Here is an 11,447-nt window from a genome sequence, read left to right on the forward strand (position 1 = left end):
CCGCCATATATGTGTTAATGATCTTGGTTTAGTTATCAATCATTTCTTCCAAATTTGTCTTAAATGATGATGGTTGGGAATAAGAATTTTAACCATTGCCTTGAGGCTTTGGAGCAAAACTGGGTGGGGGTCCCCTTTGGTTGTTATTTTGAAAACTTCCCCGATTTTGGTTGTTGTTCCAATTGCCACGGCCTTGATTATTACCACCATTATGGTAATGATTACCAACGCCTTGAGATTGACTTTGGTTACCATACCCATGGCTCGGGTTTTGATTACTATAGCCTTGGTTGTTATAGTTACCTCGAAAACCTTGGTTTCCTTGGTTCCTATAGCCTCCATTGTTGTAGTTATAGAAACCACCTTGGGGGTGAGAATTCCTATTACTAAAATTTTTAGGTCCATCAAATCTTTGACCACCATTGACATTAGACACAAAGTTCACATGTTCATATTCATTAATTTCAACATCATCACATCCATCAACAAAAGTTTGAGAACACATGGAAGAATCATGATCATAAGATCCACAAGAATCACAAAATAGACAACCACTTGGCATTTTATTGGAAGTAGAAAGAGAAGATTTAGAAAAATGTACCTCTCCCTTTAGATTGGGAGGGAAGACTCAATGAATTCGTAGAAACACTCTCAAGCTTTGCTTTGATCGACGTCACTTCCTTCCCTATATTTGAAATTTGAGAGGACAAGTTGTTAATCGCATTGAGATGATCCACCGAATAAACCGTCGAGCCACTCTTTCTCGTAGACTCCCTCTCTCCTTCTTGCCAATCTCTATAGTATCTCACCACATCCTCAATTATGTCAACTACCTCTTCTTCCGTCCTATTCATTATAGGACCTCCGGCTCCTCCATCTAGGTATGACTTGCCTTGAGCACTAAAGCCTCCATATAAAATTTGTATCACTTGATAGGTAGGAATTCCATGATGTGGAAACTCTCTTTGGTACTCCTTGTACCTCTCCCATGCTTCATAGAGATTCTCATTAGGCCTTTGTTTGAATCCTTGGATCAAGGCTCTAGCCTCCACCGTCTTCTTTTGTGGGTAAAAGCGAGACAAGAACACTTTGGTGACTTCATCCCATTTCCTAAAGGAATTTGGCTTAACCTCCTTATCCAACCACTCTAAGGCACGACCAAAAAGAGAAAAGGGAAACAACTTTAGCCGAATAAACTCTTGAGAAATGTCGTTCACCTTGATAGTATTACAATACTTCTCAAATTCCTTTAGGTGATTCAACGGGCTCTCACTCTTGGCTCCACTAAATTGCCTCCTTTCTATCAAAGTAATCATGGCCGGTCTAATTTCAAAATCGTTCGCTGGTGTTGTAGGTAGAGCAATGCCACTCTCAAACCTATAAGCACCGGGAATTCCCAACTCCTTCAAAGCTACTCTTGGATTCTCTCCCATGGCTTGCTCTTCTTCTTCCTCAAACTCTTCTTTACTTGAGGAACTTAGGCTCAAAGACTGATTGGCTACCCTTCTTCGTGAAAGATTTCTTTCAATTTCCGGATCCAAAGGAACTAAGGACCTAACACGAGTTCTACTATGCATGCAAAAGCTCAAAAGAAATTGTTAGTAACACGGCTACAAGTGTAGCCTAAAAGAAAGAAGAAAAATCTTTTTGTATTTTTGAATAAGATGGAATAGGCTCAACAACAATACAAAATCACAACACAGTTCCCCGGCAACGGTGCCATTTTGACGCGGGTTGAGACTAGGTCGTTGAAACTAACCCCTACCCGAGGCCAAACTAAACTTGTAAACACTCAACACACCCCTACACAAGTATAATGGTAAGTTGAGGGTCGAACCCAAAGGAATGGTGGGCGATTATCTATTGTCTATGGTCAAGCTATTACGAAATGTAATGATTGGGTGTGAATGTTATGCTAGGACAAAGACGACTAATAAACGAGAAGAAATCAAATGTAATAAACACTAGGGCTAGGATCCACATGTAATCATAACTGATTCAACTTATTGGGAGGTCAAATTGACTAAGTCAAGCAATGTGAGGGAAAATCAATCATGCAACCAAAAGAGTATATCAAGCTATTCTCCTAGAGGTCTAACTAGCGTCAACTACGATAAACTCTAGCTGGGAAACATCACAAGACACCTCAATCGTGTAAATGCAAGCCACAAATCAATGGTCCGTATCAATGCAAACTTACAATGCAATCTAGTGCAACAATCAAAGTTAGCTACTCTTTAATTAATCAAACACATGCACATGATCATCAACCAATTTAATCACATAGTTAACTCCATCAATTTTCCCAAATTAGCTTTAATCCCTTACTCATACATGCTTCACTATTACCCTAGCAAGCAATCTACTCACTAGCCATTGAAATCAAAATCAAAACAACACTAAGCAACAAATTCATCATGATCAAATCAAACAAGCTAAAATCAAACACAAATCAATCAAAATTCAATGAAACTTGAACATTAAACAAACAATTGAAATCAAACTAAAGATTGAATTAAAGAAAAGGAAATCTTACAATCTTGATCAAAGGAATTAAAGAAAGCTTCAATCATCAACAATCCACCATGAATTTCTCTCACTAAAACCTAGAGTTTCTCTCTCTAAAAATCTCTCTAATTTTTTGATCTAAAACTAATTCTAATTCTGTTCTAATTCTCCTCTTCCTTCTCTCTCCTAAAATAAAAGGAAAAACTATATATAGGAAAGATACAAAAGAAGAGTTAGTTAGATCGTCCCAAAAGAAACCCCGGAAGGCGCGGTCGCATCAGAGAAGAGGCGCGGCCGCGGGAAAAAGGGTACGGAACAAGGGCCCTAGCAGGCGCGCCCGCACCCGCACTAGGCGCGCCCGCGCCACCCAAGTACGCGGCCGCACCACCCTCGTGCACGCTTGCACCTGGCAGCAGGGGAGCCCCCCCTCTTCTCCGTCCAAGCTCATCCTCATGGGATCGTCTTTATGATGATGATGAAAGCCAAGGAAGGCGGTCTTGAAAGGGCCATTTTGGTGGGTTTATGGCAAAGATGACGCCCCCACCGCATACGTGCACCGATCTCTTGACTTGCTCTTTGCGTTCCTTCACACTTAAAGCTCCGAAAGGCGAACATGAGGCATCCAAATTGATGAGAAATACGAGAGGAAGGCTCGGGAATACTTGGAGATACGATTATAACCTAAAAACAAACTAAAACAAACAAATAAAAGGAAAAAAGAAAAAATAAACAAAGAAATGCATAAAACAAGGAAACTAACTATGGAAAGCACAAACTAACGAAATAAAGAACAAAACTAAGGAAAAGGTCTATAAAAAAGCATGAAAATCATCCTAAAAGAGGCCAAATGAGTGCCATAAATGACACTCATCAGCTGCTACGCTGAGGCACCTCTTCTGTTTGTGTAAGAATTACTTTTGTAGCCTGTTATTTTCTATCTTAATGTTATTTCCGGTGCTTTATTGCAACTTTTTATGGTTTTCAGGTTGCTATTGATGTCCAGTATCGTCCTTGGGCTGGGATGACTAATATTCCTGAGGCCTTGCAGCTTTTAGCGTACCGCACTATTTTTGTTGGTACCAGACTCTTTGTATGGTATCTGGGGGAGCGTGTCGTTCGTCATCACAGTGGTGATCGCTTTGTGGTGCCCTTGTCTCTACTGGAGTCGATGCTGGACTCGCGCTTGCTTAGGGAGTTGATAAACAGGGGATAGCGCTACACTTTTCCTTGGCAGGAGCCTGTGCGCATGGAGGGTGATTATGCGCAGGAGTTGCTTCCCTCTATGGCTCCTCCACCCCGTCTTCCTGAGTTACGATTTCTTTTGAGGATTTTGTCGCTAGTCCTTGTTTAAAAAGTCGAATAACTTGATTATTCGATCGTATTTTCAGACGACTGTTCGCCGTGTGGGGAGGATTGAGATTCCACCTCAATATGTCCGCTACCCAGGGCCGATTGGTATTACTGAGGACCATATTGCTGACGCGCCAGAGGGTTTTAGACAGGCGCATGAGTCTCTGCCTGATGTTTTTGAGCCGGTAAGCTTTTGATACATTATTCATCCTTTTTAATACCGCTTGTTACTGATTTTTATCAGTTTTGTTCTCAGCCTACCCGCCCGGAGATGATGGGATTCATAAAGCTAATTGACGCTCTGAAGTACTGCATCATCAAGCTTCGGCGTGGTGCGAGTTGTCGGAGCAGTTCTGGCGATGTTCTTGAGGTATGTTCACTTTTTCACATTTCTACCGTTTGTTTTATTTTGCATTGTTGACGTCTTTTGATTTTGTATCCTTCAGGAGCAACGGAGGTCCCGCTCGCGCTCAAGGCATAGAGACTCGGACGAGGGAGAGCCTAGTCGTGGTAGACGATTTCCTGAGGTTCATGGGCATTCTCAGTCTCAGCGGGATCCCCAGCTTTCTCAGCCATTTCAGGAGGCTCCGTGGCAGCAGCCTCAGTCCTCCCAGTCGTTCCAGCATTTTCAGGGTCAGGGTTAGTGGCAGCGATAATCGTTTTCTCAATCTTCACAGCCTAAGCTTAGGCCTGTTATCACTCCTGTGGATCCTAGCTTATATTCAGCTCCATCGTCTGGGGTTCCTCCACCGGTGTCGGGCTTGTTTTCAGTTCCAGTGTATGGGACGATGCCTCCACCGACGCTTCTTGTTTCTTTGAGTCAGTCTACGCCGTTTGCCATTTGGACAGGTCCTGCTTTGGGTTTGACTGCTACTGGAATTATAGGGACTAGTAGGGATGCTACTCCTCGTACCCGAATGATGGCAGACTCTTTGGCTCACCGCTCCCATATTCACAGGCTAGAGATGACACTGATCCTCAATCTTCTAGTTCTACAGATTTTTTACCGAGGGTCTTTATTTGTACATACTTTGATGACACTGGACGTTGATCATTTATTATGACTCATTTTGTACATTATTAACAGTTTATGTATTTATTAGTGTGTGTTAGTGTGTATTTGAGACTCATTGTGTGTGATTGTGTATTTGTTAATGACGCGAAAAAAAAAACGTAAGTGGAGGGTACCAACCTTCCCCAAAAGAAAAGAAAAATATGAATAAGTTTTACAACTACTTAAAATAAATATGTTTGGAAATGGGACGAGAATTATAACTTCTCCAAAGAAAGAGAAAAGTAAAATAATAATTATAAAAATAAGTGTACATAATAAAATAAAATAGTAAAATAAAAAATAAAAATGTTAATAAAAAAAGTTGAGAATTTTATTAGGAATGAAACTCTCGAAAAACAGAATAAAAAATAAACGGTGAAGATAAAATCCGGATAGATACAAGAAAAGGATAAAAAAAAAAAAAAAAAAAAAAAAACGCGTTGGCGCCGCGACACGGCACCGTACGCCGTGTCACGGAAAAATTTGTCATGTCGCAGCACAAATTCCCGTGACACGGTGGGAATTCCCGTGTCACGGTGCGCGTATTCTACAACGGTGTGGTTTACGCGTATAGAAAGATAGATTCTGGGTAGTTTCGAGCATTTTTGCTATAAAATAGGAACAGTATATTCGTGATATGCATAATTACGAAACACAAAATAATTAGAATTTCATATTTCAATAATAATGTCTCATAATTTTGATAATATATTGCGCGACTGGTCTTATTCTTTGACCAATGCTGACAAAAGATAATTGGAATTGTTTCATGTTAGGGGTTTACTATCCCTGAGACATGTAGCGATTGAACATGATTTTCTTAGGGCAGCATTAGACTATTGGAGTCCAGAAACACATTGTTTTAAGTTTGATTACGATGAAATTTATCCCCTGCCGGAGAAATTCGGTGCCATCTTTGGATTTCCTGCTAGAAATCTTATTGCCATGCCTACCCTACATGAGTATTATTACCAAGACTTTGAACGCCATCTGAATCTAACAGATCCAGATTTAAATAGAATTGTATGTGGTAATGAGGTAGACTAGGAAAAACTTGCAAATTTATATTTCAATCGCCCTATCTCTGAGTCTTATCATGTATACCGTAGAAGGGCATATATTTTTTGCATATTTAGCAAGCTTTTATTTACAAACGGTAGGGTAGGACATGCTTGTCTAGCATCCGTGCTTGAACATGTTGAATCTGGGAGGTCTCCTATGCCTACGTGCCTTGGAGAAACTTTACGCAGCCTTGACGAAGCAAAAGCTGACCGGAAAGCCGTCAGGAAGAGCTCTTTGGTACCGCTGTAGGTAAAACCATGCTCCGAGTAACCCCCGTGACACAAAACAGGTACCGTGTCACGGTGGCCTTCTGCCGTGACACGGTGAGTTCTGCCGTGTCACGGTGGAATCTGCAATTTTTTTATTTTTTTATTTTTTTTTCCGACTGATTTTTTTTTCGACTGATTTTTTTTTTCGTCTCTGAAATAAGAAAGCGCCTCTTAAAGATCGTCTAGGTCCAAGAACACAAGGGAATGAGTTTAAGACTCCTATAATGCCTAAAAGGAAGAACTATGTGAAAGGGAAAGGTAAAGAGTAGATGGTTTATAGAGAGAAACAACCAAAGAACTCTAAGAACGGTGAAAGGAGTGGAAGTTCGACTAGGGGTGTGACGGTTCGGGCTACAAAAGACACATTAATGGTGAAGGCCGACCTAGTTGAAAAAGAGAAGGAGGTTCCTAAAGTGAAGAGGGATTAGATCAGTATTGCTTTGCTTATATGATTTATAATTTATAATTTTTAAAATAAGGCGCATGATGCCAATAATTGTAGTCATCTTTATTTCAATAATAATAGCATATTTATTTTCGCCTTAAATATAAAATTACAATGACTTTATGTATGTATGTGTGTAATTCCACCGTGCCACGGTGGAAAATGCCGTGACACATTGGAAATTCCCGTGGCGCGGCAGAATTTTTTTTTTTTTTGGTTTTTTGTTTTTTTTTTTTTTTTTTGCTGCCGGTCCACCGTGCCACGGTGGATATTTGCCGTGACACGGTAGAGTTTCCCGTGGCGCAGCGAACTTTTTTTTTTTTTTTTTTGCAATTCCACCGCGCCACAGTGGACTGTGCCGTGACACGATGGATATTCCCGTGTCGCGGCAATCCTTCTCTTTTTTTTTAGCTCTGTTTTTTCGTGACCCAATGCTGAACTGCCGCGTATGCTTGATCGACGGAGGAAGGATTTTATTTTTTACAGTGGTCAGACCCCCTAGGGGGGTTGCCTACGTATCCTTAAAAAGGAATCAGGCCAAATGTAGCTCTATTGGGTCATGAACCCATGCAACTAGGCATAGAATTTCTTGAGTTGATCCAAGTTGGTTAAATTGTGGAAACCGTTACCGCCCATGTCTACCAATTGTGCCGCTCCACCGGACAAGATGGCTTTAACAATGTACGGGTGTACGCGTTGTTCAAAGTGCGCCTACGTTAAAGCATGTGGTGAATATGCTTGGCACTCATAGGAAGTGGGAATTGACATATACGATTAGGGACAAGGAAAGTAGAAAGCCGCCAACAAGTTTTTAAGGAACTTGTAAACAGTTCACGGATCATAAAAGACAACCACGATAAAGGGACAACGATAGGCAACAACGATTGACCTGTGAAGGTTACACCCCATTCATAATCCATGAGATTACTAACTCCATATGGTTCGGAACCACGAATGGAGGATCGGGGATGATGGTACGAAGTGAGTCATGGAGTCACATTCGCCCGTATTGGCCCCTACTCGATTCTTATAGTGAAAAGTGATTCCTGCGATCTCAAAGGCATACAAACAAAATATTCAATTCGCTCCAAACTATTATTACGCTAAATTGGTTGAATATTAATGCAAAATATAATTCTAAAATATTTGTGATCACTTGATTTAATAACAAGATTAAAAAGGAACCTAAACCGGTTGTCCAAATTATCTTATTAGGCATGATTTTCAATTACATATTCCCTGTAAACATGCAATATGGTGATCATAAAAATAATAGAATAAACATTAATATTGGAAGCAATTTAAAAATAAATCGTTAGTCAAATCAAATAATAATCCTAATCATGATATTAGAATAAGAAATAATAAGTAATTAAATTGGTTAATTACTCACATTCCGCGCGTTCCTTTAAATTGCCATCATGAATAAATTGTTAGTAACTTCAATAAATAATAAATCAAATGGAAATTAAATTAAATAAAAGTAGAGTTGATTTGGTCCAAACCCTCAGTTATTTGTACCTTTCACGCCTTGGTTTAAGGACGGAACCTCGGATTAAGTATGGACTCCTTGGAATGCTTAGGGGAAGAATGGTGTAATTAGGAATATAAGTTTAAGGCTTAGAATACGAGAGAGAGAAAGAGAGAATGATTTTTGGTGAAAAAGAGAGGAAGAGAGAATGATTTGGTGCCCCAAACTGTAGAGAGGAGGGGGTATTTATAGGGAAAATGAGTTGAGGGAACACGCGGAACCCTAAAAAGATAAAACCCCTAAAAAAGGCTACCGTGACACGGTGAAATTAGTGTGACGCGGGGAAAATTAGAGTGACGCGGGAAATATTTGACCTACGGGAGTAAAAACGCGTGAAGGGTTTACGCGGATAGGACACGAAGCTATCCCGTGTCACATGAAAGGCACCATGACACGGGAATTCCTACCGTGACACGGCAGTACTCCCCGTGTCACGGCACAGTCTCCCGTGACGCGGGGAAGTTTTGTGAGCAACATGACGTCAGCAACCCACCGTGACACGGCAGAAAATGTCGTGACGCGGCAAAGTCCACCGTGTCACGGTACCAATGCCAAGTCATGGGGCACTAAATAACATGAAAAACACATCCAAAGTACCATGTCACGGGAATTTTCCCCGTGCCACGTCAGATCTTGCCGCATCGCGGCATTTTAGCTGTTGCGCGGTAATTCCAGTTTTTTTACGCGTATTTAAAATCATCATAACTTTTGATCCGTAACTTGGAATATGGCATATAATATATCATTGGAAGGCTTATCAAGTCTACTTTCCAAATAAATTAGAATCAGGTCAAAATAATCTTTATATTTTAGTATATGGCCGTTTTAGTGGAAGGGTGTCGTTTTTAGGCCGAGTTTAGTGTTTTACTCATATCTTTTTCGTTATAGCTCAGAATTGGGCTTATGATATATGGTTGGAAAGCTTATTTTAAGAACTATCCAAAAAAATAATAATTGGATCAAAATTTTATAGCCATAAAATCAGTTTTTCTCAGTTTTGCGATGTGGACACGAAAAGTGGAAAATAGGTTATGGTTTAGGGAAATGAGCTAGAAATTGGATTGGTTCACGAAATATATTGGATAGAACATGGATTTAAGCACTCCAAAGATTAAATACTCAACCCGACCAATAATGTCGGTGAAAGGTGTTCATCAACGGGTTTGGTTTTGGGGAGACATTTTTAGGTGTCTACAACGGGCCTGACCAATTTGGTCTGAATTTTCCTCTTGGATCCAACACATTTTTGCGAAGTGCCTTAAGCACCAGGTCACCTTCTTTGACGTTCCTAGTCTTGACTTTTTTATTGAAATGTCGCGCCATACGCTGTTGTTAGGTTTCGGCATGATGCAAAGCTGCCAAGCGTTTTTCATCAAGTAAGACTAGTTCATCATGTCTTGCTCTACTCCAGTCGACTTCATCTAGTTGGCTTTCCAACGCGACTCGGAGAGAAAGGATTTCGAGCTCTATTGGTTGTACAGCTTCAACTCCATAGACCAAAGAGAAAGGGGTAGCCCCAGTTGATGTACGAACAGAGGTTCGATAACCCCAAAGGACGAAATGTAGCTTACCTGGCCAATCTTTGTAATTTTCTGTCATCTTTTCGATGATAGTTTTCACATTTTTGTTGGTCGATTCGACCGCACCATTTGTTTGTGGTCTGTAAGGTGATGATCTGTGATGCTTGATATGATATTTTTGTAATAATTCTGCGCATTCGGCTTGGAAATGTGTTCTATTATCACTGATCATCTCATGGGTACCCCATGGCGGCATATGATATTTTTCTCAATGAATTGAGCTACGTGTTTCGCCGTTAGCTTAGCATATGAGGCATCTTCGACCCAATTGGTGAAATAGTCAATTGCTACGAGGATGAATTCATGCCCCCCTTGTCCTGGTGTCGTTATCTTTCCAATGATGTCGATGCCCTAAGTAGAGAAAGGCCATGGAGAAGTATATGTGTAGAGAAGCGAAGGTGAAACGTGTTGTAAATTTGTGTAGACTTGACACTTCATACATTTCTTAACGTATTCGTGACAATCTCTCTTCATAGTAGTCCAATAATAACCTTGTTGTTGAATCTTTTGGACTAACATCTTCGCATTAATTCATGTGCGTTCCACATATACCGGCATGAAGGTTTTCCATGGTTCTGTGTGCTTCTTTCTTGGCTATGCATAAGAGATTTCTCCCTATTGCAGTCCTCTTGTAGAGTTCTCCCCTGATGAGCACATACTGTGAGGCCAGGAGCCTCAAAGCACGGCGTGCCCTTTTATCAGTATTAGGAGGGTATTCTCCTCTTGTCACGTAATTAAGGATATCTGTATACCATGGCTCTTCATCTTCTTCTTGTGGTTCCTGTTCATCGTCAAGTGCGTGAACATAAGCTGGTTCATATCTTCTTTCTACGGTCAATGGCATTCTGATTGTGTCCGTTGGAATTCGCACCATTGATGCTAATTTAGCTAGTGCGTCGGCGAACTGGTTTTCTTCTCTAGGCAAGTACGTATATTCCACTTCATCTAGTTGCTCCGTGAGAGTTTCCAGATGAGCTTGATACATAGCGAGACTTTCACTCCTCACCTTCCATATCTTGGAGATTTGGTTAATGATTAGTGAAGAATCACCGTAGATTCTGAGCTTCTTAATTCCAAGGCGACAGCTGTTTTTAATCCCAATATACATGCTTCATATTCAGCGGCATTATTGGTGACATCAAAGTCGAGTTTCATGGAAATTGGGATATGCTCTTCACTGGGTGATACAAGCAAGACTCCTACACCACAACCTTTTTGGTTTGAGGCTCCATCGAAATAGAGCGTCCAGCTATCATCTTCGGTCATGAGTAAATCTTCATCAAGGAAATCGTACTCGTCTTCTTCTTTCTCAACTTCTTCTAGCGGAAATTCTGCTAAGAAGTCAAAAACCGCAGAACCTTTGATGGCTTTTTGTGGTACAAATTTCAAGTCAAACTGAGCAAGATTGACTATCCACCTTGATAATCTGTCGTTGAGTGTTGCTTTTTCGAACAAGTATTTGAGAAGATCCATCTTGGACACGACATGCACTGTATGAGTGAGCATGTAATGTCTTAGTTTCTGTGCGGCCCACACAAGTGCGAGACACAACTTTTCAAGTGGTGTGTATCGTGTCTCGTATATTGAAGCTTCTTTCTCAAGTATTAAATTGCATTCTCCTTGATTTAGATCTCTTGTGCTAGCATTC

General features: G+C 40.6%; 1 non-coding gene across 1 annotated transcript; it reads left to right on the forward strand.

Annotated features, from left to right (window-relative positions):
• Positions 1-942: 942 nt before the first annotated feature.
• Positions 943-1,048, forward strand: LOC145641152 (small nucleolar RNA R71). Its single transcript, XR_014115218.1, has one exon. It is a non-coding gene; the product is annotated as a small nucleolar RNA R71 (small nucleolar RNA).
• The last annotated feature ends 10,399 nt before the right edge of the window (positions 1,049-11,447 follow it).

This window comes from Chenopodium album, chromosome 7, assembly GCF_948465745.1.
Source record: "Chenopodium album chromosome 7, dcCheAlbu1.1, whole genome shotgun sequence".
NCBI lineage: Eukaryota > Viridiplantae > Streptophyta > Magnoliopsida > Caryophyllales > Amaranthaceae > Chenopodium > Chenopodium album.